The sequence below is a fragment of the Dermacentor andersoni genome, chromosome 5 (genome assembly GCF_023375885.2).
Source record: "Dermacentor andersoni chromosome 5, qqDerAnde1_hic_scaffold, whole genome shotgun sequence".
Taxonomy (NCBI): Eukaryota; Metazoa; Arthropoda; class Arachnida; order Ixodida; family Ixodidae; genus Dermacentor; species Dermacentor andersoni.
The window spans coordinates 60535759-60561641 of NC_092818.1; positions in this window are offsets into that span (position 1 = coordinate 60535759).

Here is a 25883-nt window from a genome sequence, read left to right on the forward strand (position 1 = left end):
CTCGCCGCCTATACTGCGGCACTTCGACCCGACAGCTCCGACCAAAGTACACACCGACACCAGCGGTGTTGAACTCGGCGCTGTGCTCACGCAGCGCAAATCTGGATTCGACGAGTACGTCGTTGCATACGCAAACCGCCCCCTCACCAAAGCCGAGAAGAATTATTCCGTTACAGAGAAAGCATGTTTGGCCATAATCTGGGCACTTGGTAAGTTTCGACCCTACCTCTATGGCCGCCCCTTCGACGTGATTACAGACCACCATGCACTTTGTTGGCTGTCCACATTGAAGGACCCCTCAGGTCGATTAGCTCGCTGGGCTTTGCGGTTGCAAGGTTTCAATGTGCGCGTTGTCTACAGGTCTGGCCGCCGCCACACCGATACCGACGCGCTTTCCCGTTCGCCCGTGTCAACCGAAAGCGATGCCTGCCTCTCTGCCGTTGACCAAGTACTTTCGTTCCCAGCAGGCTGCAACATGGCTTCGGAACAACGCAAGGATGTCTGGATTAGTGCTCTTATCCGCTTGCTTTCAAACCCGTCGTCTGTTCCTTCACCTTCTCGAGCTTTACGCCCTCAAGCATCTCGCTTCGAAATTCGGGATGGACTTCTCTATCGCCGGAATTACGTCTCTGACGTCCGCAAGTGGTTGCTGGTCATACCTCGACATCTACGTGGTGACGTCTGCCTTCCACACTGACCCGCAGTGTGCACATGCGGGTGTCTTCAAGACGTACACCCGGCTTCGCTCCAGGTTTTGGCGTGGCATGAACACCTTTGTGCGCAAGTACATTCGGTCGTGCCCTCATTGCCAACGCCGCAAGGTTCCTGCTCAGCATGTCTCTGGTCCACTACAGCCAATCCCGTGTCCTGCCAGGCCCTTCGATCGCATTGGCATTGACCTGCATGGACCCCTTCCAAGCACGGCTTCCGGAAACCGCTGGATAGTCGTCGCCATCGACCGTTTGACGCGATACGCAGAAACAGCCGCTCTGCCTGCTGCCACCGCTCGTTATATAGCATCCTTCCTCCTGAAAAACTTTTTTTCGGCGTCACGGTGCACCTCGCGAACTTTTGAGTGAAAGAGGACTCTCTTCCTCTCCGAAGTCGTAAATGCGCTCCTTGCTGAATGTCGCATTGTTGATCGCACCACCACCGCCGACCATCCTCAAACCAATGGTCAGACGGAAAGACTTCACCGCATCCCTGGCGACATGCTCTCCAAATACGTCGCCTCTGATCACACTGGTTGGGACCTCATTTTGCCATTCATCACGCTCGCCTACAACACTGCACCACAGGCGACCACAAATTTCTCCCCATTCTTCCTCTTGCATGGCCGCTAACCTTCGACTACCCTCGACACCATTCTTCCGTACAGACCCGATTCATCCGAATGTACGCCCATCTGGGCACGGGAGGGGGCACGGGAGAGCAGCTACCATGCGGCCGCTGCTAAGCTCTCCTTTCTGCTTTCTTGTGCACTTTGCTGTTTTCGGCTCGTGGTTGTCACCGATAACACGTGTGCTACGTCTACATATATATAGAATTTATTGCTGGATCCACCGCTACAAGCAGCTGACAACAGCCTTGATTATCTGAGCATGGATGACGTCATCATCTTCACGCCCGTATCAAGTGGGACATGGACACTGCCGCCAGCGGCAGCAGTGCAGCGCTCAGATTTAAGCAACTGGCATCAGCAAGGCGCTTCCAGTGGGCACGAGAGAGCAGCTGCCATGCGGTCGCTGCTAAGCTCTCCTCTCTGCTTTCTTGTGCAGATTGCTGTTTTCGGCTCATGGTCGTCACCGTCTAACACGTGTGCTACGTCTACATCTATATCGAATTTCCTGCTGGATCCACCGCTACAAGCAGCTGACAACAGCCTCGGTTATCTGAGCGTGGAAGACGTTATCATCTTCATGCCCGTATCAAGTGGGACATGGACACTGCCGCCACCGGTAGCACTGCAGCATCTAGATTTAAGCAACTAGCATCAGCAAGGCGCTTCCAGTGGGCACGGGAGAGCAGCTACTATGCGGTCGCTGCTAAGCTATCCTTTCTGCTTTCTTTTGCAGGTTAGTCAGTCGGAATCGCTTTTTTGTAAACGTACAATGTCGGCTTGCCGCTCTTCCCTTGCCCACAAGTGCTGGCTGTCACTCTGAGTGATTGTGTCTCTGTTGCTATGTTGCTGTTACTTTCCGGGGATGTGGAATTAAACCCTGGTCCCCATACTTAAGCTGAACATCAGCACAATGAAGTTATGGCCGCCATAGCTGCTTTGTCATCCAAATTTGACACGCGACATGCCGAGATGATGAATACCATAGCTGAACTAAAGGCTAACCAAGAAAACCTTACTGAGACTGTTTCAGACCTTTCCAATAGAGTGACTGGCGTGGAAGCTGCGGTTAAGTCTTTTGAAAATATACTTTCAGGAAGTGACATTACTACCGCATTCCAGGAAGCAGTTTAGAATGAAACCGCTGCGCTTGCGTCAAGACTAGACGTTCTGGAGGACCGTTCAATACGCGACAACTTTATCTTCTATGGGATTTCAGACAACGTATCAGAAACGTGGGCTCAATCAGAAGTCCAGATCCATCACTTTCTTAGCAAGTGTCTCAACATGAATTCCTCGGAAGTCACAATCCATAGGGCACATAGGTTAGGCACATACGTTGTCGGCAAGACACGGCCTGTTATAGCTATGTTTGTGTCTTCCAAAATGAGAGACCATATACTCTCGCAAAAAGGGCAGTTTAAAGCAGATGGTATTGCAATCGGCGAAGATTTTTGCAAAGCCACTCGTCAGTAGCGGAAAGCACTAAATGACTTTGGCAAGACCAGCGGTCAGTCCTTTTCCTTGCGACATAACAAACTAATCATAGGTAAAAGATGTTACGTGTATTGCGCAGCTACAGATGAAGTCTGCGAGATCGGACCAGCTAGGAGCGCGATTACGCCAAAAAACAACAAACCATCGGGTCCACAATCTTCACATTTGGGTGCAGCATAGCTATTTCGTGTTCAAAAGCAAGCAAACTGCTTATCACTTCTTTTTACAAATGTCCGAAGTATCAGCAACAAACGCACATCACTGTCATCACATATTGACGCATGCTCAGCTGATATAGTTGTGCTCACCGAAACATGGCTTTCAGCAAAAATAAAAAATAGTGAAATACTATACTGTCAAAAACATAACTTTTAGAGGTACGATCGCGATTTCCGTACAAGCGGAGGTGTACTGATTGCCGTCAGCTCTGCTATCCATTCCTTCACTAGCTCCATTGACTCACCATTAGAAATAGTTTGAACTCTTGTTGCTTTTCCCACTGGCGACCTGATCTTTTGCGCGTGTTATAGGTCCCCATCCTCCATTACCAATTTCTGCGCTGACCTTCATGATGTCCTTAACAAATTAGTTGTTCGATACCCAAAATCACATTTGTTCTTACTAGGTGGTTTCAATTTTCCAAACATTGCGTGGCAAAACGGTGTTTCCTCCCTTAAGCAGTCATCTTCTGAGTGCACCCATTTTTTTAGACATCTGCGCGGATTTTAATCTAACCCAGTTGATTCATGAACCCACACGCACTACCAGCACTTCCTCTAATACTTTAGATATCTTTTTTACAACAGCTCCAGATTTGGTTTCTCCGCCAACATACCTTAAAGGAATCAGTGACCACTAGCTTCCCCACTTAACACTTAAGAAAGTTCGCTCGAAGAAAACCGTTAAAACTATATGTGATTACAATGCCGCCGATATCACATCCATTACAAATGAACTAGTATCATTCATTACTGACTACACAGTCAACTCTTTTTAACATACCGTTGAAGAAAACTGGTCATTCTACAAGAACAAACTGCTAACACTAATAGATCGCTATGTGCCTAAAAGAAAGATTGTTTCAAATTCTGTAGCACCATGGGTTACTGGAATTCTACGCTGTCGACGCAACAAAAATAAGCGTATTTTTCGTCGCACCAAACCAACTAACCCTCCCTAACGGTGGGCAGCATATCATTGCATTCACGCAGAATATGCCATCGTTATTACCAATGCAAAAAAAAAAGATTTTTTCGATAACGCCCTCCCATCACTTTTGAAGTCCAATTCACGTAAATTCTGGAATATTGTTGGTGGCGAAGAAAGCAAAACAATCCAACTAGCCCGTTTTGACAATGTCTCGATCCTTCCGAACCAGTGCTGTTCCGTTTTGACTGATATATTTGCTTCCGTTTTATCACAAATGTGCTCCTGCCACTCTACACCGTCGGTAACTAAACGCTCTCATTTACCAATGAACTCCATTTATATAGATTGGGTCGGCATACAAAAGTTGATTGAAAACCTGAAAATATCTTCTTCATCGGGTGAAGATTCAATCAACTTAGAATGCTTAAAATTACTGAACCATATTCTTCTATTATGCTTTCGAGGCTCTTTTTCCCAAATTCTACGTTCCTCGGTTCTTCCAAGCGATTGCAGGGTTGCCAAGGTTGTTCCGGTCCCTAAATCAGGTAACAATCATTCGCCCGATAACTATCGTCCTATATCACTGACAAGTATACCATGCAAAATATTGGAGCATATTATACTCTCATCTGATTGGTTTCCTTGAGTCTAATTTCTTCTTTTCGACTGAACAACACGGTTTCAGGAAAACATTTTCATGTGAAACGCCACTCATATATGTTTTACTGATGATGTATTTAACCATACTGACATGGGCTTCGATGTAGACTGCGTGTTTTTGAACTTTGCAAAAGCTTTCGACACTGTTTCACATGATCTCCTCATTCTTGAACTTAGCATGCTTAACATTGACCTTAATGAACTTAACTGAATTAAAAGCTTTCTGTCTAATCGAACTCAGTACGTTCCGGCTAACGAATGTTCATCCTCTCGCACTCCCGTAACATCGGGTGTACCACAGGGATCGGTACTGGGACCTCTGCTTTTCCTTATTTACATAAACGACCTTCCTAAATGCATTTCCCATTCATCTGTCAGGCTTTTCGCAGACGACTGCGTCATTTATTGCAAAATAACTTAACCACACTGATTCTGATAAGCTTCAAGGCGACCTTAGAAGCATATCCAACTGGCTCATGCGACTAAACGTTAATAAATGTGAAACAATGCATTTATCAGGCCGCACTAACACTGACGACACGCGTGTTTACTTACTTCACGATACTTCTCTTGAATCCGTCAACTCGTACGAATACCTAGGAGTCCATATTTCACGTAACTTATCATGGCATACACACATCAAACACGTCACTAATAACGCTAACCGGGTTCTTGGATACTTGCGTCGAAATTTCTCTGCTGCGTCTATGCTGATAAAGCTTACCCTCTACAAAACATTAGTGCGACCAAAGCTAGGATATGCATCCACAGTATGGGACCCCTATCCAATCACACTGATGAACACACTGGAATCCATCCAGAATCGCGCAGCACGTTTCATCTTATCTAACTATTCCTGTTACGCCAGCATTACTTCCATGAAAAACACACTTACTTTACCGGACCTTTCATTGCACCGTAAATGTTTTAGACTGTGTCTTTTCCACAGGCTGCATCACCACAACCCACTATTAAAGGATCATCTTATTACTCGCCCTTCATACATTTCATCCCATTTCGATCACATGTTTAAAGTTGGTGTTCCATTTTTTAGAACGAAAATGTGTCATGGTTCTTTTATTCCTAAGACCAGCACCGACTAGAACGACCTTCCTCACTCCATCGCTGCGATTTCTGACGTTGACAACTTCAAGACTGCTGTGTTTTCTGCCGTATTGTAATACCTATTATTGTATATTTATGTAGCTTTTTTTTACCTACCACTCCTTTCTGCAATGCCTTCGGGCCAGGAAAGTATCCGAAATAAAATAAATAAATAAATAAATCTTTGAAGCTGCCCACCACGCAGAGGAATGCCGTCAGCTCGCCCGTTCCTTTTACAGCCATCGACCAATGGAAACAAAAATCTCGACTTGACGACGATCACCCGCATTGTCACTTTCTTTCGGACTGCCTTGTATGGCTTTGGGTTCCTGCCGTTCCTGCTGGACTCTCATTCAAGCTTGTCTCCAAATATCAACGACCCTACCTTGTTGTAGCGCATACATCGCCTGTGAACTATATTGTCGATCCTGTCACGCCACCTATGGACCAACGCTGTCGTGGTCGTGAAACCGTTCACGTACAACGCCTGAAGCCTTATTACGACCCCATGATTCTATGTTCACCACGAGTCGCCAGGATGGCTCCTTTTCCTATGGGGGGCGATTGTAGTGAAGAGGAATGCCCGGCGCTGCAGCCGCATCGCCAGTCATCCGGGAGGCGCGAGCTCGAGATTGCCTGAGCTGCTCTGGTTGAGACACGCTGCCTGCTGCTTTCTTGTATTGTATTTATATTAGAAAGGAAATGTTCTCTCGTATCTCTAAAACGGGGATGAAAGAGAATCAGAAATGTGTTTTGACAGAACAGAAATTAACCTTTTTGGGGCACAACACTTCAGCCCAAGGTCTCTCCCCCATGGAATCAAAACTGTATGCAATAATTAATGCACTCCCCTAAGGACATTAGGTTACTGCAGCCATTCCTGGGGTATAACAGGGTTCATTGCATAGTTCCTGCGTGATTGTGTTGAATTAGCAGAACCATTGCGGAAAATGCTCCAGCAAGGTCAAGCATTTCATTGGACAGCTGGAGCTCAAAACAGTCTTGACTAGCTTAAAGCGCATTTGTCATGTAAATCATTTGTCAATGCTCAACCCGGCACTACATGTCATAGCCACCACCGACGCCTCTGACGACGGCTTAGCTGTCCTACAGTAAACGGAAGGGTCACAGCTCCACACAGTTGCTTCTGCGTCACGTCCTCTATCCCCCACCGAAGGAATATATTCAGTTGGGGAGCGTGAAGCGAAAGCTGCTTGTCTGCATGTGAAAAATGGCATGTTTACCTATGGCGTAAACGTTTTACACTCGGGACGGATCATCAGGCATTAGTTGCTTTACTCTCCGCCGGGGATGCAGGTAGCCGAACTCCACGCCTTTCTCACTGGACAGCTCGGCTGCTGTACTACAATTTTCTAATGCAGTACCATGGCCGCTGGACTTTAAAAAAAAAAAAGCTACGGCCTGCCGCGTGCATCAGAAACGCCGTCATTCGCCGCGGCGCCAACAGTTTGGGACTGTTATCTGGGATCGGCATAGAAAATGCGTGATGAACGTGCTTCGAACGCCGTCGCCCATGGAAACCGAGGCTTCCCGTCCCTGACAGCTAGCGCCGTTCGGACCAGACAAACAGCCGAGAATGAAACTACGGCTGTCACGTTCGCTTCCACTACAGCCCGCCTGACGCGGCAGGCCTCACCTTTTTTTTTTATTCGGCAGCCATGGCAATGCTGTAAAGGTACGCGAAACGATGTTGCTGATGCGCTGTCTAGACTACCCGTAGAAGAACATAATGGCTCCACCCAAGAAGAAGAAATAGCCCCGCTAGCAACTTCAGTAGTTCACAAAGGAACCGCACAGGCTGCTACGGCCGCTGACGCTACCTTGACCAAAGTAATCGGCAAGCTCAATAAAGTTTGATTACCTAATAAAATGTTATAAGCCGATCTTGCTCCACTTTTTTCACATTCAAGAAGAATTATCACTTGTTCATAGTCTCTTATTACGATCAGAGCACTTGATAATTCCCGAAGTACTTCGTCCAACTTTTTTACAGTTGGCACATGAGTCGTATTCCGGTACAGTCCGCACAAAACAACTTCTAAGAGAACTATATTGGTGACCTCATTTCAGTAAACAAGTTGAAGACTGTGCAAAGAACTGTCTCATATATCAAGCAGCTGAAAGGTCAGCCCAACCGGCCTTTGCGCGTCTACAACCAGTTCTCTCGCCAGATCGCACTTTGTAAAAGTTAGCCATGCATATCGTTGCGCCCATAAATATTACACCCAGTCCAACTTACGCAATAACTGTTGCGGACTATTATTCGCCGTGTCCATGAGTACGTTTTACTTCGTAAGCAACGTCTCAAGATGTCATGCAGTTACTCACAACTCTCCTCAGCAAGAAAGGATCTTTCGAATTGAATTTTTACTGACAATAGGCGTCAATTCATTTCTCAACAGTTAGAGCGAGTTCTTGAAGGAAATGGGCGTCCAGCACTGTAACTCATAGAATTACTATCGGCAGTCCAGTGGATTAATTGAGCGCTTTAATGGAGCAGTAAATAAAGCTATACAAGTCGCACAACTGTAAGGCAAACCATTGAAATGCGCTGTTCAGCAGTATCTCGCCCCGCCTCAGTTCACACCGCACTCACTTCTCCCCTTTTTTAGCAGAAATAAACTAGACCTTGCTACTGAAAAGGTGTGTCCGTCTCGTTCACCACGCCTCTACACTGTTATGGGCTCATTCCAATAGGCGCTTTAGTTAACAATGCTGTCCGTCACAGCTATCGCCAGCTATCCACTACGGGGTATTGGCCAAAAAAATGGCTGCATTGTCTACAGGAAGAAAAAAGGTAACACGCCGCCGCCATACACAGATAAAATACATGTCATACCTAATTAAATTTAGCAGGCTAGGCGTCTGCCACCGCACCGTTTTAAAGGGGATGTCAGTAAATCATCACCACCTTCACCACCTTCATCACCACCTTCAAGTCCCGTGAACCGTTCACAGTGCGGAGTGCGCAGTCAACGACCGTGTGCTCGGCACGGTACTCAACGACGCTCCGAACCTAGCCCGGAAACCACTGCTCGCCTGGCAACCCATTCCTTCATCGACGTCATCAATCACCGGACCCGCCTACCCAGCATATATACCGCGACCCGCCGCAGATCACCTGGTGCACGACACCGCTCGCTGCGCCATGCTCAACCCGCTGCTGACGTTACAGGTTGGTTACCTGAACAATTCCATTGAATGCAAAAGTAGCAACCACTGCCTTGTAGCGGTGTCTTGCCCCTATGTGATCAAGTGGCGTAGCGCTGTGCAAATGTGTTGTGACTGTATATTATCCCACCTGTTATCCCAACTGATGTTATACCTATCAAGCGACATAGAGCTCAACCCAGGACCACCGACATTATTTGATAATTCATCCGTTCTAGAAGCCCTCAAACGCCTTGAGGACACACAGGTCAGCATATCAAATGAGCTAAAAGAATTTAAGGCTACGCAAGACAACCACGAAAAGCTAATATCCGAACTGAACAACCGCATTTCTTTGTTGGAATTTGCTCATAAGAAGGAATCAGCAGATTCGAAAATAGAAGAAACTAACGAAATAAAACGAGAGCTTGCAGTCCTTCAGGCCGCCAATATTGACGCAAGCAATCGTATGCGAAGAAACAACTTACTTTTTTTTGGCATTAAGGACTGCGAAAGAGAAAGTTGGGAAGAGTCTGAAAAACAGGTACGAGCCCTTTGCTCTACTGAGCTCGGTGTGGAACTAGACACAGGTAGTATAGAACGTGCACATCGACTCGGAAAATACTGTACGGATAAACAGCGCCCAATCATTATTAAATTAGCTCATTTTAAAACAAAAGAAAACATTCTGTCGTGTGGGCCCAAACTTAAAGACATGGTCTACGCAATCCGAGAAGATTTTGCCCCTGAAACTCGCCTTGCTCGTTCCTAACTTCTGCAGTTCATCCGCTCCAAAAAATGTGCCTTCAAACTACGACTTGATAAGCTGCATGTTGGAAAACAGTGCTTTACGTACAACCCCACTACTGACACGGTGACGGAATGTACGGCACGTGTTCCCAACGCTGACAGTAGTGAATGACGCGCAACGAATCATGTTCACAACAGACGTCCTCCATCTTACCTCGACATCCATATCGCATTTACCAACATAAGGAGCGTAATTCCAAAGCGTGACCAGCTTCTTAGCTTCATCGACGACATTGACGCGCACATTATCATTCTAACTGAAACCTGGCTAACTGAAGATATCCTCGATAACGAAGTCCTTCCCGCTAAACTTAACTTCACCATGTACCGTCGCGATCGCAGCAACCGTAGAGGGGGCGGTGTTCTAATAGCTGCAAGAAATACATTGTACTCATCCTTAGTATACCACGACGACGTACTCGAATTATCATGGGTTTGTGTTCATACCTCATCTGTGAAAGCTATAATTGGCATTTGTTACCGGCCACCCGATTGTGGGACATTTTTCATCAACTCACTCTACCGTAGTTCAGCGTATACCAGGGATAACTTCCCCAAATCACCTCTTTTTCTATTTGGCGATTTTAATTTCCCCAGATTAACTGGCCTCTACTTAGCGTACCTGGTAAATCGCAGTCCAGTGAGCCCAAGCAATTCCTTGATCTAACCCTTGATTTCAGTCTCCATCAAGTCATAACACTTCCGACGTGAGGGAATAACACCCTTGATCTCTTGCTGACGTGCAGCCCTGAAGACATTAAAGGTGTAACGGCTCTTAGATCAACCGCTGAAAAGATAATCTTCAATTACAATAAAACGAACTTCGATGCCATCAACGCGGAACTTACACGGTTTTATGAGCATTTCCGCGAGTCTTATCTATCCAGAACAGTTACCCATAACTGGCAATTATACAAAACAGCAATGATAAACCTCAGAAACAAATACATCCCAAAAATAAATATTAGGTCCGATCATAGAAATGAGTTGTTTACCGTAAGCCTGAAACGTCTCCTAAACAAGAAAAAGCGCCTTTATCGATCAGCAAAGAAATCTAACTCCCCTACTACATGGGACCGATATCATCCATGTACAAAAACGTGCATTGAAAACTTAGCTGCTGCAAAAAAAATAAATTCTTTTCCATCGATCTACATAGAATCCTACAGTCGAATCCCTACAAATTCTGGCGCATTCTATCCCCTAGCCGAACCAAATAGCGCTTATGGGATCTAATGGAGAACCAGTCGAACCAGATCAGTGTGCCAGCGTTTTGAACCGCTATTTCGTCTCGGTGTTTTCTCCTGTAAGCAACTCTACCGCCATAACTTCACCAGAATCCTCTTCAGTGGCGATGCCTATGATCCAGGTTGATACTAACGGTATCAGCAACCTTATTGCTTCTCTAAAACTGTCGTCGTCAGCAGGCTGTGATCATATCAATAGTAAACTACTAAAAAACACATCAACGACTTCGGCTCAGATACCACAATTGATCTTTACCCAGTCTTTACAATCCGAGAAAGCTCCGGATGATTGGAAAATTGCCCAAATCATCCCAATCTTTAAATCCGGTGACCGCAAATTAGCCTCTAATTACCGTCCTATTTCCCTAACCAGTGTGTCATCAAAATTACTCGAACACATTATATCTACAAACCTAATGACACATCTTGAATCTAACAACTTTTTTTATTCGCACCAGCATGGTTTTAGGAAACACCTTTCATGTGAAACCCAGCTTGCAAAGTTCATACACGATTTGCTCGAATCCATGGATGCCAACCTCTAAATAGATGCTATATTCCTCTATTACTCCAAAGCATTTGATAGGGTCCCACACAATCATTTACTACAAAAACTTTCATCACTAGGAATACCCGTCAACCTAATCCGTTGGATCGAAAATTTTTTTTCAGGGCGCAAGCAGTTCACTTCTACAAATGATAGCCACTCTCCTCTTTCCAATGTAACATTGGGAGTCCCTCAGGGCGGCGGCCTGTCACCACTACTGTTCCTAATTTACATTAATGACCTCCCTTGCAATATAAAATCAGAATTACAGCTTTTTGCCGATGATTGCGTCATATACAGAGTGATTAGAGCAACCAGCGATTCATCTTTTCTTCAGTCTAATCTTGACACTGTCTCCTCTTGGTGCAATAAATCCCTCCGCTCCTTAAACATTAACAAATGCAAATCCATGTCTTTCACCAGAAAACGCACCGTGAATCTGCACCAATACAGTATTGGCTCATTTTCCATTGATTCCGCATTATCCTACAGATATCTTGGCCTCCATCTAACACCATCACTATCATGGGTAATTCACGTTAAAAACATCTGCGCTGCAGCCTCTCGCACACTCGGATACCTGCGCCGTAACTTGAAGGCCGCATCCCCCGACATAAAAAAACTAGCATATATAACATTCATTAGCCCAAAACTAGAATATGCCTCATCCATTTGGCACCCATCACAAGCGTACCTCGCCGCTGACCTTGAAGCCGTGCAGAATCGTGCCACCGATTTATATCATCATGCTATTCAAGAAAAAACAGTATTACCGCGCTGACACACTCCCTGGCCATCCCATCACTCGAGTCGCGCCGCATTATATCTCGCCTCTGTCTTCTTCATCATTTCTACTATCACCCACGCACGAGACACGAAAAGCTGCAACCCCCGCACAGGACGTCTAGCCGCCTAAGCCATGACCATAACATCGCACGCATCAACTGTCGCACCTTAGCTCTAAAGTCATCATTTTTTCCGGACGCGATAGCACTATGGAATGGCCTGCCAAATACCATCGCATCATGCACTAACCGCAAATCATTCCGGGATAAACCAAATGACCATTTTTCATGAGGGCAAAAGGTTCCTGTCATATTCAATTCGGCACCCTGAACAGCTGATTATTTATTTTTACTTGTTTTCCGTGTGATGCCTTTTTCACTGTATTTTTCTCGTGTATTAATTGAGTGTTTCATATATATATATATCTATATTTTTTTTCTCGTGTTTCAATCCCGTGAATTTTACTTTGCATTGTATACGCGTGACAAGAACATTTAACTGTTACCTACTCTTCTTTTTTGTTATTGTTCTCTTTTGTCAATTTATTCTTTCTCTTTGACCTTGATTTTGCTCCCCCCTTATGTAATGCCTTCGGGCCTTTAAGGGAAAAATAAATGAAATGGAGCCTCGATACCTGTGTTTAGACTTCGGTACACTTTATGGCGCGTCCTCGCAAGCTACAAGCCGCTATTCAATAAGCGAATCGTACAACGCGAGCGGCTACAACCAGGCTGTGATATCCTGTTTCGGTTTTGTGATGGTTGTGATCGCTAGCGCCACTCCACGCCAAACGCTGTAAGTGCGCCCTGCGGTGTTTCCCTTTCCTCTTTGCTGCAATAAGATCAGCCTTTGTCTGGTCTTCGACGCGAGCAGTCTGTCTGGTCTGCGGGGGCTCTTCGCGCCCCGGCCGTTAGGCCTCTGTTAGAATCGCACCGCTGGCACGAGTTGTTGCAAACTCAGCGCTGACACCCGTTGTTGCAATCGGGTCGCAAGCCCCAAGGGTAGCGTTGGCCTGGCGGCCTGGGGCACTGGAAGCATCCGAAGGTCTCGGCAAAGCATGAGTCGACTGGTAACAGAACAACTGGTTTATTCTAACATCGCAAAAGAGCGGGCGGTCAGGTCGACCGAAGTGAGAGACGGGAGAGCACGTAACTCGACAGAAGAAATCGGAGCCTCTCTCTCGGCGTCCGGGGGCAGCTGCTCTTATAGTCTCGGAGTTGAGGGCGAGAAGGAACGCCTCGTCACTGGCGCACGTGACGGCGCCACGGACACGCTGAGAAACAGGTTGAGACGAGTGTAGTGACGCATCGCCAGGCCGGCGCCGTGGTCAGACCTCCTCGCTTCACTCTTGGGGAGCTCCTCTCCCCGGCTGCCGCGCTTTGACAAGCGTGGGCACACACACACACACGAAGACACGTGGCACTGAAACACGCCTGGACGCGCTTGGCGGGGAGGCGTATCGGCGGCGCTGAACGGGCCAAAATGTCCGCCGCTTTGAACGAAGCCCCGGCGTCCGTTGCATCCGCGCCGGCTATACCGCGCGTCGTAGGCGAAACGTAACAGACCGCCCCGCCGGGGGAAGGAGATCCCGATGGTCAGGGGACTGCATCCGCTGTCCGGAGGGATGTCGCTCGATGATGCACATAACCGAAGTCGGGCGTCCGTCGGCGTTTCTCGAGCGCAGCGCACGGAGAAGGCCTCGTTCTCTCGTTCAGGTTCACACAGGACACTGCAATGTGACTTCGGGAGAGTTGACATTTTTGTTCTCGTTCCCGGCAAGCGTTAGAACTACGCCGAAAGTCAACCGCTCAGTCAGCAAGCACGGCACAACCCTCACTAAGCCCTGCCAGGCTCTTTCCCCTTTTATACTACTGCCTAGTTCCTTACAGTAGTTTAGCAGCACTCAGAACGCGTCCATAAATCGGAAAATTGCACTAGAAAGCACATCATCACTTTGAAACACTACACAAAAGCAATATGTTAAAAATCCTGCCTCAGGAAGAAAAACATCAGTAACAAACAATTTTGAGGCTGATTCCCACGTTAGGGGCTTCGACTTAAGCCATCGGCGTTACCGTTGAGACTCCCCTTTTTGTAACGCCCCTCAAAGGAATATTGTTGCAAAGCGAGGCTCCAGCGCAGGAGGCGGCCATTTTTGGGAGAGATGGTCTGCAGCCATTGGAGAGGGCAGTGATCCGTCTCAATGATAAACCTCGAGCCGGCTAGGTAGCATGACAATTTCTGAACGGCCCACACGATACACGCACACTCCTTCTCGGTGGCGCTGTACGCCTGCTCACGACTGGTCAGCTTACGACTAGCATACAGGACGGGGTGTTCTACTTCTCCATTTTCCCGTTGGCACAGTACAACGCCCATGCCTCGCTCACTAGCATCACACTGAACAACGAACCCTTTTGTGTAGTCGGGCGATCGTAGCACAGGCTGTCTTGTTAGGGCGCTCTTTAGGGCGCTAAAAGCTCTTTCCTTCGTCTCATCCCAGACGACTGTTTGCGGCTCTGTCTTTCTTAGAGCATCCGTCAAGGGAGCCGCGATATCAGAGTACCTGGGGATGTACCTCTGATAGTAGCCGGCGACACCTAAGAACGACCGAATATCGGTCTTCGTGCGCGGTTGCGGGAAGTCTCGCACAGCGGCCACCTTTATTTCAGAGGGGCGGCGACGACCCCGACCAATCACGTGACCGAGGTAGACAACCTCGGCCTGTGCTAACTGGCACTTGGGAGCCTTGACTGTCAAGCCCGCATCGCGCAGGCGGGTTAGCACTGCCCGCAAGTGGGCCATATGCTCAGGCCAGGATGCGGAGAATATCGCTACGTCGTCTAGATACGGTAAAGCGAATTCTTGCTGTCCCCGTAACACTTTATCCATGAGGCTTGAAAAGCAGTATGGCGCGTTCTTCAAACCAAAACTCAACACTTTAGGACGGAATGTTCCCATTGGTGAAATGAACGCCGCATACCTACTAGCCTCTTCTGTAAGTGGAACCTGCCAATAACCCCTGACAAGATCTAGGGTGGAAATAAACTGAGCGCTACTCACTCTCTCAAGGCGCTCCTCGATGTTAGGGATCGGATAAATTTGATCCTTAGTGATGGAATTAAGCCTGCGGTAGTCGACGCAAGGACGAGGTTCCTTGCCCGGTACCTCAACTAAAATCAAAGGGGAGGTATAATCACTCTCACCCGCCTCAATAACACCGAGCTGTAGCATTTTCTTTACCTCAGCCTCCATAATATCACTCTGGCGGGGTGACACCCGGTACGCCTTGGATCGTACTGGCTCTGGGGAGGTAAGTTCTATGTCATGAGTAAGGACAGAAGTCCTACCAGGCTTCTCAGAGAAAAGACCTTGAAACTCTTGTAAGAGCTGGTGTAGTTCGGTTTTCTGCTCAGGCGACAGCGATGCTTTACTGATTAAGTCACTAATGACTTGATCGGTGTCTTTCCTGTTCGTCACTGAGCCTAGTCCCGGAAGCTCGACCGGAAGCTCTTCGGGAACGTTTACCATCATGCACACCACTGCTTCCCGTTGTTTATAGGGTTTGAGCAGATTACAGTGGTAAACTTGCTGTGCTTTCCTCTTTCCTGGCAGACTCACCACGTAGTTAACGTCCGACAGTTTTTGAACAATCCGTGCTGGGCCCTCCCACTGCACGTCGAGTTTGTTCTTTAGCGACGTGCGCAATATCATGACCTCATCGCCCACCTCAAAACGACGGGCCCTGGCTGTCCGATCATAATAAACCTTGGCCCTCTGCTGGGCCTTTGCCATTGCTTCACCTGACAACTCCTGTGCCCTTCTTAAGCGTTCGAGGAGCTTAAGCACGTACTCCACCACGACTGGGTCGTCGCCCCTGCCTTCCCACGATTCTCGAAGCATGCGAAGCGGAGACCGCAGCGAGCGACCGTACACCAGCTCAGCTGGCGAAAACCCCGTAGCCGCATGCGGCGCGGTACGTAATGCAAACATCACCCCAGGCAGACACAGCTCCCAGTCAGTTTGATGTTCAAAACACAATGCTCTCAACACGCGCTTCATGACGGAGTGGAGCTTCTCAACGGAATTCGACTGGGGGTGGTGCACTGAGCTGTGTAACAGCTTTACCCCGCACCTTTCGAGAAAGGCTGTCGTCAAAGCGCTCGTAAACACCGTGCCCTGATCTGATTGGATTTCCGCAGGAAAACCAACTCGCGCAAATATGGACAGTAGTGCATTGACTATCTCAACTGAGCTGAGTTCTTTAAGCGGCACTGCTTCAGGGAACTTTGTCGCTGGGCAGATCACAGTCAAAATGTGTCTGTACCCCGTGCCTGTTACCGGCAGAGGTCCCACGGTATCAATAACGAGCCGTCTAAAAGGCTCCGTAATGATAGGTACCAACTTCAACGGCGCCCTCGATTTGTCCCCTGGTTTGCCCACCCGCTGACAGGTGTCGCATGTCTTCACAAAGTGGTCTGCGTCCCGAAAACACCCTGGCCAATAGTACTCTTGCAAGAGACGGTCCTTAGTTTTCTTAACTCCTAGGTGTCCGGACCACGAACCCCCATGCGACAAGCGCAACAGATCCTGACGGTAGCACTGAGGCACGATCAGCTGATCGAACTCCACTCCCCTGCGGTCTAGATACTTCCGGTACAGGACCCCACCTCTTTCCACAAAGCGAGCATTTTTCTTGGCGATACCTTCCTTGACAATGCAGCGGATGTTTTCTAGGCTGCCATCCTTCTTTTGCTCGGCTATCAAAGCCGACCGGCTGACTTTTAGCAACCTATTAAGTCCATCTGACGTAGGCGCGATGAGCAAATCTGCAGATAGCTCTTCTAACTTTCCCGCATCGGGAATTTCCTCTCCAGTATCTGGTGCCTTTAACGCTACAGGCTCAATCTTATTCAGTTCGGGCGTGCTCTGAATATCAGCTTGCTGCGCCTCTGACCCTTTCTCATCGTTCGACAACGTCGGTCCCGCAACTACCGCCTTTGCAGCGAGCTCCCGAACCTTCGATCTGGTTAAGGCCTGAACGCTAGCCTCACCAAACAAAAGCCCCTTCTCGCGCAGGAGGTGATCGGACCTGTTCGAAAATAGGTACGGGTACTGGGGGGGCAGCATAGATGACACTGCGGCCTCCGTCTCAAGTGCTCCGAAAGGTCCTTCAATAAGCACTTTTGCTACGGGCAGACACACGCTATGAGCTTCCACGGCTTGCTTGATCCATGCGCACTCGCCCGTGAACATATAGGGTTCCACGTAGGAGGGGTGAACTACATCCATTGTAGCTGCGGAATCGCGAAGCACTCGGCACTCTTTCCCGTTCACGAGGAGGTCTCGCATGTAAGGCTCGAGAAGCTTCATGTTCTCGTCAGTGCTGCATAATGACAAAAACACGACTTTTGTTTTTGTTTCTGGACACTGCGCCGAAAAGTGACCCGGCTTCTGGCACGTATAACAAACGCGCGCTTGCCTCATCTCGAACCGTTTTCTGCGTTCGGCTTCGGCTGCCGCCGTCTCCTTACGTTCGGTCGGACTGCTTTCACTCGCATCCGAACTACGTGTGTCCCCCTTTGCTCTCATGGGCGTGAACTTCGGCCTCTCAAACTTGGAGCCAAATTCACCCTTTTGACCGTCCTTAGCTCCGCGAGCCCGACGCGTCACAAACTCCTCGGCTAGCTCAGCGGCTCGAGCCACCGTACTAACGTCTGGCCTATCCAAGACCCAGTACCGCACGTTCTCAGGTAACCGACTATAAAACTGTTCCAGCCCGAAACACTGCAGAACTTTCTCGTGGTCACCAAACGCTTTCTCTTCTTTGAGCCACTCCTGCATGTTTGACATTAGCCTGTAGGCAAACTCTGTATATGACTCACTTTTGCCTTTCTCATTTTCCCGAAACTTCCGACGGAACGCCTCCGCGGACAGCCTGTACTTTTTTAGCAGACTCGATTTCACTTGGTCGAAATCCTCTGCCTCCTCTCTCTTCAAGCGAGCGACTACGTCGGCCGCCTCGCCGGGTAACAAAGTGAGCAAGCGCTGTGGCCACGTTTCCCGAGAGAACCCCTGCTTCTCACACGTTCGCTCAAAGTTAACCAGGAACAAACCAATGTCCTCTCCAAGCTTAAACGGCCGCATCAGGTCAGTCATTTTGAACGATACTCGTTCTCCTGCACCGTGTGCCTGACTTCCATTACGAGCGCGTTCCATCTCTACCTCGAGACGCTTCATTTCCAAAGCGTGTTGACGGTCGCGCTCTTCTTTTTCTTTCTCTTTTTGTTCTTTTCGTTCGCGCTCATCTTTTTCTTTCTGTTCTTTAAGTTCGCGCTCCTGTCTCTCTTTTTGTTCTTTTCGTTCGCGCTCATCTTTCTCTTTCTGTTCTGTACGTTCGCGCTCCTGTCTTTTTGCCGTCTCCCTCTCCTCAATGGTCTCAAGGCATTCCGACAGCTCGTCATCCTCAGCCTCTAACTCAAGAATAGCCCTTAGCAGTTCTGGTTTTCTGAGTTTGTCTGAGACTTCGAGACCCAACTCTCTTGCAAGCTCCAGCAATTTCGGTTTGCGCAACGACTTCAAATCCATGGCTGCTATGAATGCTGCTTTCTCTACTGCCTTCTATTGTCTTGCCGCAAACTAACCCGGCAGCAACGACAACCACAATTACCAGCTCTGTTTCTGACACTAACAAAAGCCTGGCAAAACTCAGAAGAAGAAAGTCCCGCACTCACCAAACCTCGCAGCCAAGACCTCAGCGCAGTCGTTCCGCTGCAGGCAACCAGTCATCACACAGGGCTCGTTGCACTGCTCCCGGATGGTCGTTGTGCTGCTCAGCATACAGTCAACCGCATATCTTCGCTGCTGGCCTCCGTTGTCGCGATCTCACCGCTACCAGCCAGTTGTTTGAATCGCACCGCTGGCACGAGTTGTTGCAAACTCAGCGCTGACACCCGTTGTTGCAATCGGGTCGCAAGCCCCAAGGGTAGCGTTGGCCTGGCGGCCTGGGGCACTGGAAGCATCCGAAGGTCTCGGCAAAGCATGAGTCGACTGGTAACAGAACAACTGGTTTATTCTAACATCGCAAAAGAGCGGGCGGTCAGGTCGACCGAAGTGAGAGACGGGAGAGCACGTAACTCGACAGAAGAAATCGGAGCCTCTCTCTCGGCGTCCGGGGGCAGCTGCTCTTATAGTCTCGGAGTTGAGGGCGAGAAGGAACGCCTCGTCACTGGCGCACGTGACGGCGCCACGGACACGCTGAGAGACAGGTTGAGACGAGTGTAGTGACGCATCGCCAGGCCGGCGCCGTGGTCAGACCTCCTCGCTTCACTCTTGGGGAGCTCCTCTCCCCGGCTGCCGCGCTTTGACAAGCGTGGGCACACACACACACACGCACACACGAAGACACGTGGCACTGAAACACGCCTGGACGCGCTTGGCGGGGAGGCGTATCGGCGGCGCTGAACGGGCCAAAATGTCCGCCGCTTTGAACGAAGCCCCGGCGTCCGTTGCATCCGCGCCGGCTATACCGCGCGTCGTAGGCGAAACGTAACACCTCACACCATAGGTCCCGTGCCCGGCCGCCCCGTCGAAGCAACACCACACAGGCAGCGTCGGGTTCAGCAGACCGCTGTGCAGAGAGCAGCACAAGCCATAGCTCGCCGCAGACGGCTAGCTATCACTGGTGGCATAGCTGTGGAGTTCTGGCCCGCCTTCAACCGTCTCCAGGTGAATCGCGTAGCTCAGCGAGACTTTTTCATCCCAGCATCGACGTTTGCCATATCGTAGGCCACCACAATTGACGTGGCCACAATAAAAGATACTGACTCGCATAACAGTGTTCGGCCTGTTTGCGAGTGGAGAGGTGGGTAACGAAGCCATTGACGTGGACACCCAACCACGCGGGAGTCACGACTATGTCCCGTGCCAAACTGTGCCCTGCTAAAGAGAACCGTCCCCTCCCTGAGGTGTGGTAGCCACGGCAACGATCAGAAGAAGACATCCTGATCAAGTACAGATGCTGGGACGCCGAGGGTCACCGCATCGAACACATCCCTGACAATGATGTGTGGAGTGACATCAAAATGCAATCAGACTGGTCCATCACCCAGCCAAACCTTAACATCATAAGTTTCATGAACACAAGATTTTACAAGTTCAAGCACCCCATCCGCCACCAGGTCATCGGAATGAACCAGGTGTTGCTGGCCCCGATCCAGTATGTAGTCTCTGAGCGCATTTTCCAGGGGTGGCTACTTATCCATTTTCGATCATGCATCCCCGTTGACGCATTCCTGAAAGGAGTTCGCGGATAGCAACCGAACAAAGGAAATGCAGCTAAATCCAGTCGCTTTTCCGTGGCGGAGTCTGCAGCCCGGCAAAAGCAGGTGCCACCTTGACAAAAAGCAGTGCGAGGCCAACTACTACCCCCGTGACAGGTGAAATGATGCTATACCGCCGGCAGGCACGAGCATGCTGGGAGCCGCAGATTTACGACGTGGCCTTGGGCAGAGCTGCTTTCGACACGTGCCCCAACACGATGATTGACTTGTTCCTGTTCAAGTACCAAGACAGCGTGCCCCGAGAGTTCACTTCATTCATGGTCACCGAGCAGGCCATGGCGAACCTAGACTACTTGGAGTGTAGTGAGAGAGCCAGCCCACCAGACAGGTTCTAGGCGCCCTACATCTACGGAGGAGAGGGACCTTACGACTACGTCGACTACGTCAACATCGTAGACGTGAGTGAGAAGAGCTTAGTGAGAAGAACAGGCTTATGCACCAGTCAACAGGCACACGACCCAGACCCATGTTGGAAGAGGACAGGGAAGAACGTGGAAGAGAAAGAACACTCAGAGGCACCAAAAGATAAGATGCAAGAGGCAGTCATGGCGGCTGCGGTACAAACACAAGCAAGCAGTAGTAGTACCAAACCTCTGACAGCATTGCAGGTTACAGCCATTAATTGATTAAATATAACCGCAGCAGAATCTAAAGAATTACAGAACGAGGATGAGTCAATACGAAAGTGTGAACTAAAGATAGGGGAACGGGTGAGAAACAAAAGGAATAGGACAGTAGTGAAGTTTATAAAGAAAAAGGACCTATTGTACCGGAAGTGTGTGTTTAGTTGAGGTAGGGAAGTACTACAGTTGATGGACCCCAAGGAGCTGAGGGATACAGTACTGAAGATAGGGCGCGATAGTGCAATGGCAGGTTACTAAGGAATAAAGGACATGTTAGAAAGGATCACAGAAGAGCTCTTTTGGATCGGGGTACAGAGAGATTTTAAACGGTATGTGAAATCATGTGATCCATGCCAAAAGACGGTGGCTAAGAGACGTGTAGGAAAGGCGCGCCTAGGAAAGATGCCCATTGTTGAGCTGCCATTTCACAGAGTGGCGATTGATATTGTAGGGCCTATTAGCCCCGTGTCCGGAAAAGGAAATAGGTACGTGCTCACGCTAGTGGACGTAACTACCAGGTACCCTGAAGCTGTAGCGCTGAAAACGGTAGATACCATTCAGGTGGCCGAAGCATTGTTGGAGATGTTTGCCGGATATGGTGTGCCCAGGGAAGTTTTGAGTGACAGAGCCTCGAATTTCACATCGGAGATTATGAAGGAGGTAAATAGACTATTCTCCATAGATCAAAAGCTAACCACTCTATACCACCCGATGGCGAACGGTTTGGTAGAAAGGTTTAATGGAACGTTGCAGTCATTGATAAGGGGGATGTGTCAGGAAAGACCCGAAGACTGGGATAGGTATCTGCCAGCCCTCTTGTTCGCTGCCCCGCAGAGGCATCTGCTTCAGCGGGCGTTTGGTGTGTTGCGACACCACGTACCCGAGCACACGAGGGTTGGACCCTACCGCGTCTAACCGTGAGCGACTTAGCCATGTCCGGGGAAAAGGGCATCCTGGGGATTGAGCCAATGCCGGGTGTTTGGACCTTCACCGCCCCTCGGCGGCGGCAACACCTCTTTGGCCTTGGCTTCACGTAGGCGGCACCCCCGGCATGACCCACCCGGGGGAAATCGGTAGTTGTCTTTTCCTATTCTCCTCTCCAATCTTCGTCTTTCTCTCTCGCCTTTTCATCTTTTCTGTCTTCACTTCTTCTCACTTCTGAGTTTCCCGGCGGCAAGGGTTAACTTTGTGTGGCTAGCCAGTCTTGGTTATGCTGTATTTGGTTATAGCAGCGACGTACGGCGGGCATTGACAGGTTTTACCCTGGAGGAACTTCTGTCACGTCCCTCTGTTGGGCTCCATGGTGGGTGGTCGGCATCGCTGCCGAAAACCCTATCTGTACTCATGGATAATGCTTTCCCTAAGCTCCGTGATCACCCTCAGAAGCGAGGGCGCACCGAAGATAATAATAATAATAATAATAATAATAATAATAATTTTATTCACTTCAATTCATACAACGTGTTCCAGCCTGCATAAGCGTTGCCGCTTGTGTGCTGAGCTGGGCAGCCAGGTTAAGCACATGAAACAACAGCGAGTAAATCATAGTTGAAAAGAAGAGAAAATAAAATCAACCAAATACTCAGCAACTGCTTGTGCGACATAAGAACAAACAAACAAGAACCAACAGAACAAATGATAGCAAATCCACCGTGCACACTTTCGTACACGAAATGAAAACATTAAGAACACGGCAAACAGTAAATTACCTCATTCTATATTATCGTTCAACCAAGGTCGAAGGAAATTCTTAAGGTCTTTTAATCCGGTAATACTCGGGAGGGTTCGTATTTTATTGAAGTAATAAGGAACATAGTAGGTGCGGGTTCTTTTGCCATAAGTGGTGAAGATGCGGGGTATGACATACTTTTCTGATTGACGGAGAGGCCGTACTTTAATGTTGCAGATTTTAGAGGAGCTGTGAAAGAAATGCTTGTAGAATATGTCAAAGATAAATTGCTTGTGTACAGGTAGCATGTCAAAATATTCCATACTGTCTCGGGCTGACTTATCATGATAGTTGGTTCCATAGGAGAGATTGGTTGCAATCCTGTGCACTATGCGGCTTAATGTGTTTAACTTATATAAAGATGCGGTTCCGTAAATTGTTATCCCGTATCGTAATATGGACTCTCCCAAGCCCTTATATACCATTTTTCTAACCGATACATTACATATAGATCGTAGAGCATACATAAACACACACTAGGCGTGGGCGTTTGGCTAACTCTGCAATATGAATATTCCACGACAGTGAATAAAGGGAAAATCAGACATCCACCCGTTCGTAGCAATTGCTACAAAGGAAACCCATACGGTTTCCTCGAAAGAAAAGCCTCAAAGTTGAAGAAAAATTCGTCCTGGTCCGGGACGAATTTTTCCCCCCCCACCCGGCGGCTGCAGCTCGCGCTGCTCCGCCGACCCAGCGAAAGAGGCCATCTACCTCTGGGATGGTGGCCTCAAAGGTTTTGTCTACGGATGCGAGGCCTTCACATCAAACGCAGCGCTCGCAAGAGCGCCTGTCCAGCCCCTCGGAAGAGGCGATGGACCCAACCAGCCAGACGGCGCCGCCAGCGCCTAAAGAGCGGCGAGATTCTCGCAATGGCTCCAAAAGAGAAAACGCCGCATCACGGTGCTCGGAAAAAGGGTCTGTGAGCTAACTCCTCTTTCTTAAACACGCAGCACCAAAACCACACTCAACATGGATTACTCAAATAGTACACTGGAATGTCAGAGGTCTCCTCCACAATCTCGATGACATTAAAAGAACTACATAAATATAGTCCAAATCTGCTGTGTGTTCAAGAAACGCAATTCAAACATACGCAAACTAATTTTCTCCGACAGTACGCTATTTTTCGTAAAGACCGCGATGACACTGTCGTGTCGTCCGGGGGTGTGGTTATCATAGTTGACAAAGGTGTTTCCTGCCGGGAATTAAAACTCCATACGCCCCTAGAGGCAGTTCAGAGGTGTTGTTTAACAAGCTAGTCGCTGTCAGCTCTATATACATTCCTCCGTATTACCAACTTCATAAAACTGAATTTCAAAATTATGCAGATGAACTTCCAGCGCCATACATAGTTGTCGGCGACTTGCACGCACATAACAGTTTGAGAGGAGACTCTCGTTGGGGTGCGAGAGGTCGCCTACTTGAAATATTTCTCTTCTTCCCTAGCAGCATATATACTTAATAAGAAAGAGCCAACGTACTACAGTGTGGCACATAACACGTACTGCATCCATAGACTTAGGTATAGTATCGAATACACAAATACCGTATCTGGAGTGGTCCACTCTGAAGAACCCTTTTCGGAGCGACCACTTTCCAATTATTTTAAACCTAACGTAACAGGATGGATGCTAGACACATTTTCCGCAATGTAACGTGAACTCAGCCAACTGGGAACTGTTCCGAGAGGTGAGGTATTTAGGCGGAGATGACATTGTTGCTTTTAATGTAGAAGACACTGTGGCATATCTAGCAGGTTTTATTGTTGACGCTGCGACTAAATGTATCAAGCAAACTAACGGACTGGCAAGTAAACATTGCATCCCACGGTGGAACGACGAATATCGGAACGCACGATAAAATCAAAATAAATCTTGGAGATCGCTTCGGAATTGTCCAACCGCAGCAAATCTTATTCATATCAAACAGGCCAAGTCACAAGGCAGGAGAACACGGCGACGTGCAAAGAGATAAAGTGGGACAGGTACATATAGGGTAAATAAGCTAATAGGTCGGAGGAGTCACATCCCCTAACTTTAGTAAGAAGCCAAGGTGATAGCCTGGAAGATAAGGTGGATTGTCTAGGCGAACACTTTCAATATATCTCGAGTGCATCGCACTCTACAGAAACATTTCTAAGACTCAAACAAGAACGCGAGGAGCAGCATTCCCTAAACGGCAAAGGGTCATCGAATGATGCTTACAATTGCCCATTTACTTTGGCTGAACTTAAGGCCTCTTTCGCTTCATGCAACTCGGCACCAGGTGGCGATCCTACCATATACGAAATGATTAGGCACCTACACCGTGAAACACTGAAAACGATCCTATCTCTTCTCAATGCCATGTGGACAGCGGAGTATATTCCATCGTTCTGAAAAGAAGCTATAGTCATCCCCGTACTTAATGAAGGGAGAGACCCGGCCTTAGTCAGCAGCTACACGCCAATAGTGCTAACAAGCTGTCTGCGCAAAGTTTTTGAAAAACGCCTAATCAGGTTCCTAAAAAGTAACAACGAACTAGACCCCCTTCAATGCGGTTTCAGAGAGGGAAGGTCGTCAATAGACCACCTTGTCCGCATTGAGGCAAACATCAGAGATGCATTTATTCATAAGCCAGGGTGTCTACCAAGTTGACATTTCCGAATTCCCTGACTTTTCCAGGTTTTCCCTGAGCACCTTTGCAAAATTTCTTGAATGAGCCAGAACTTTGTTTTTATGTAAAAACAGGCTGACACCATGTTGCTCGATGCTGTCACTCTTTAGTAAGCATGTTGAAACAAAAAAAATGACTTAATCCAGTTTGAATAGTAAGGAGTAATATCTATATTCTTTAAAAAGAAAACAGAGGGAAGGTGTTAGTAAAATGCACAGCGA